At 40.0% G+C, this 3,411-nt stretch overlaps 1 pseudogene; it reads right to left on the bottom strand.

The window, feature by feature from the left end:
- Nucleotides 1–2,405: 2,405 nt before the first annotated feature.
- Nucleotides 2,406–3,411, bottom strand: part of LOC102759385 — a 3,716-nt pseudogene continuing 2,710 nt past the window's right edge.

Below are 3,411 nucleotides of genomic sequence, written 5' to 3'. Positions count from 1 at the left end.
CCCCGCGGGCGGGAGCGGGCGGTGCTGCCCTGGGTTGACAGCCGTCCGCCCCTGCTCGGCTGTCCAGCGCCTGGCCAAGGAGCACGTCTGTCAGGCCTTCCACTCGTCTCATTTACTGTTACCTCGGCACTACCTGTGCACTGTGCAGAAATAAAAACAAACAACGGAACTATTTAGTACGTTCCATTCCCATGCCCGTTGCTCAGCTACTTGAGCCCACTGGCTGTAAGTTTCTTCCCATGTTACTCACATCACAGGCTGCCAGATTGGCTGAACCTTGGGATCCCTTTTGGAGGGGTTTTGCTTTCTGGTCCCGCTCGCAGTGATTGACTTAATCGACATGGGATGTGACCTGGACACCGGAAAACTTACAGCTCCCCAGGCGATTCTAGTGTACAGCGGTTTGAAACAACAGTCTAGATCAGTTATTGTCACACTTGAATGCGCATAAGAATCGTCTGGGGATCTTATCAAATGGGAGATGGGGCTGGGGATCTGAGGTTCTGCGTTTTTGATGAGTTCCTATAGTGTGCCTGGTGATGCGTCTGGGTTGGGACCACACCTGTGTAGCAAAACTGCACTGACACCCAGATCCTCTTAGCTTCTAAGGCAGCGGTTCTCAACCTGGGGGTCGCCTAAGACCATCGGAAAACACATATATAATTACATATTGTTTTCGTGATTAATCACTATGCTTTAATTATGTTCAATTTGTAAGAATGAAAATCCATCCTGCATATCAGATATTTACATTACGATTCATAACAGTAGCAAAATTACAGTTATGAAGTAACAACGAAAATAATTTATGGTTGGGGGTCACCACAACATGAAGAACTGTATTAAAGGGTCGCGGCATTAGGAAGGTTGAGAACCACTGTTCTAAGGGGTCTCTACCCCTCCCCACCACATGCCTCCTGCACGCCCCACACTGGAGATCAAGCCCACAACCCCGGCACGGGAACCAAACCCATGCCCAACCACCGAACTGCGCCTGCCAGGCCCCGCATCCCCACATCCATTCTTCACACCGCAGCCATGGTAATTGCTCTAAACCAGCATTTTTCAACATTTTTTTTTAATCTCAAGACACACATAAACTAATTATTAAAATCTGACTAAAAAATAGGTATAATTTTGATTCACACTGGAGGGCTATTATGTTGGCTGTTGTCATTTAAAAAATATATTTTTTATTGACTTCAGAGAGAGAGAGAGAGGGGAAGAGAGATAGAAAAATCAAAGATGAGAATCACTGATGAGCTGCCTCCTGGCCGCCCCCCACTAGGGATGAGCCCGCAACCCAGGCATATGCCCTTGACTGAAATTGAACCTGGAACCCTTCAGTCCACAGGTTCTATCGGATAGAGTCTCTATCCACTGAGCCAAATCGGCTAGGGCTCTCATTTTTTAATTTGAAAATCTAAGGGAAAATGGGTCAGTATGAAGTAGAAATCTTAGAAGAGTAAACCTCAAAAACCTTGGTAGAAAGCAGTTTGTCATCTACCAAGTATTTTAAAAATACATTTATGTAAAAAGTTACAAAAATATTTTAAAGCATCTGCATAAACTTTAAAATATTTTAAATAAACACAGGACATTAAAGGGATTAATATTCATTTCTGTTTTGAAATAGTGTCTAGTCATTTAAAAAATTTTAGGAAGCCTTTAGTATCATGGGGCTTAATATGTTAAGCAAAACAAACAAGAAAAACCTATAAAATATACAGTTTTAAGTACGTAAGAAAAACTGTATAGGAAAATAAGTGTGCTAGTAAATTATCTGGGGAGAACTTTTGTTATTTTTTAATTTGACAAGCTAAGGGAAAAGAGGTCAATGCCCCTGACTAAATAGTCAGGTATTGTATGTTTTATTTTTTCTGAAAATCCAGTTTATTTCCATGTTGTGGACAGATCCAGTCAGTGTGATCAGTTTTTCTGCTCATGTAATAATTTATCAAAATAAATTTTCCCACAACAACTCTTTTTCATCATCTCTGAAAATCCTGGTCTGACAACATACCCAAATAAAGCTCTTGAAAACCTCCTCTTAAAATTTGGAAGAAAGTGTGGCAAGTTTTTCTGCAATAGTTATGGAAGTACACATGGCTAAAGAGCAATTTAAGTTTTAAAAAGTGACTAGTACAACAGTTGAGCTCATAAAATTAATGTTTTAGTGCACTTTGCTCCAGTTTTAGCCAACATGCTACATTGTCTTTTTTGGGAGTGGGGATGCACAAAGTGGACTTGAGGATTTCCATTGTATGAAGAGATAGGACTCTGTAAGCAAAACAGTGTAAGCTGCTTTTTTCTTAAGAGCCGAACATTTTAAAACAGAAGCTTTGCAAAACATTACACAATTTTTTATTATTAAATGAGACCATGTCATCTGTTACATTGTCACATTGTTAGTCAGAGAAATGCTGCAGTGATGAAGAGAATCAATGTTGGGTCCACCAAAGTCTTCATTTCTACAACATCCATGTACAAAGAAAGAATGTTCAACACAGCCTAACACAATATTCTTGGTTTTCTTCATATAAAAGACCCCCCCCCCCAATCTTCTGATGGGGCATTTTACTACATAAATAGTTCTTCATTTTATACTCCACCCTGACTACATGAGTACATGCCATACTAAACCTTTCAGGCTGCCAGGACCCTTACACGTCCTCGTCATTGTCCTTGGACATGTGGCTGCTGCTGCTGCTGCTGCTGCTGCTGCTCGTCTCCGTGTCATTATTCTCAACCATGGGGTGGAAAGTGCTGTTTTTCCAGGGTCCAACCTTGAAGTCACAAATCAGGCCACTTTTCAAAATACCATTTTTCCTCAGACCATTCTTCTGCAACTGTTCTCTAATAACTTGGAATTCTCTCATTTCATCCTCAGTCAAGGAAGCACAGGTTTCATTGTTTTCAGTTTTCTTGCCAGTTCATCTCCTTTAACTATCTGTGGTCTGCCTCAAGTGAACTTGAAAGAACATCTGTTTGTGGGAAGGTTGAAGACCAAATGATCTGTTGGGAAATAACCAAGGCATTGCCATTCTCTTGTGGAATTTCATTTTCATCAAAGTTTTGGTTTAAATCTCTGTCTTGGTATTATTGCTGTTATGCAAGTTAAATGAGTCGTCATCCTTCTTGAAGCCAGCGTGACTTTCATCTTTATGGTCTTCTTCCACTCTGTCCCTTTTCTTTTCTTTTTTCTTTTTTTATTATTTTTAAAACCTTTATTGTTCAGATTATTACAGTTGTTCCTCTTTTTTTTTCTGTCTGTTATGCAAGTTAAATGAGTCGTCATCCTTCTTGAAGCCAGCGTGACTTTCATCTTTATGGTCTTCTTCCACTCTGTCCCTTTTCTTTTCTTTTTTCTTTTTTTATTATTTTTAAAACCTTTATTGTTCAGATTATTAC

Source organism: Myotis davidii, unplaced genomic scaffold (assembly GCF_000327345.1).
Source record: "Myotis davidii unplaced genomic scaffold, ASM32734v1 scaffold1380, whole genome shotgun sequence".
NCBI classification, from domain to species: Eukaryota; Metazoa; Chordata; class Mammalia; order Chiroptera; family Vespertilionidae; genus Myotis; species Myotis davidii.
This window is presented reverse-complemented; position numbering and strand designations above follow the sequence as displayed.